Genomic DNA, 486 nt, shown 5'->3' with positions numbered 1-486 from the left:
ATGATGTAAAAGGCCACTTAAGTGCAGAGAGACACTTTCATGACTGTTTCTTAACACATTTCAGTACATTCTTAAAAAGTGACTTTCAATATCAATTTCAAATTAAACATTTAACGTGCATTTTAAATCATTGTATTAACTATTTTCATGCTTTAAATAAGTACACTTATTTTGATGTGCTGACTAACATACTGTACATGTGAAGCACATGTGAAGTACTTGATTATAATTTTAACACAAAGTTGGTATATTTAAAATATACTATATTGCAACTTCATCATTACGAATGAGTAAATATAAACCTATTTAAAAACATGACATACACGTTTCAACAGAAATTACATGAAATAATTTACCATAAATGCCTATCAGTACATTCAATATAATATTTCATGGACAACAGAACTATGAAATTATATATAAAGATGTACTGAAGTTATAAAGCCCTCTTTAAACCCTATATATATATATATATATATATATATA

The sequence above is a fragment of the Sinocyclocheilus grahami genome, unplaced genomic scaffold (genome assembly GCF_001515645.1).
Source record: "Sinocyclocheilus grahami isolate Dianchi unplaced genomic scaffold, SAMN03320097.WGS_v1.1 scaffold775.1, whole genome shotgun sequence".
In the NCBI taxonomy this organism is placed as follows: domain Eukaryota; kingdom Metazoa; phylum Chordata; class Actinopteri; order Cypriniformes; family Cyprinidae; genus Sinocyclocheilus; species Sinocyclocheilus grahami.
This window is presented reverse-complemented; position numbering follows the sequence as displayed.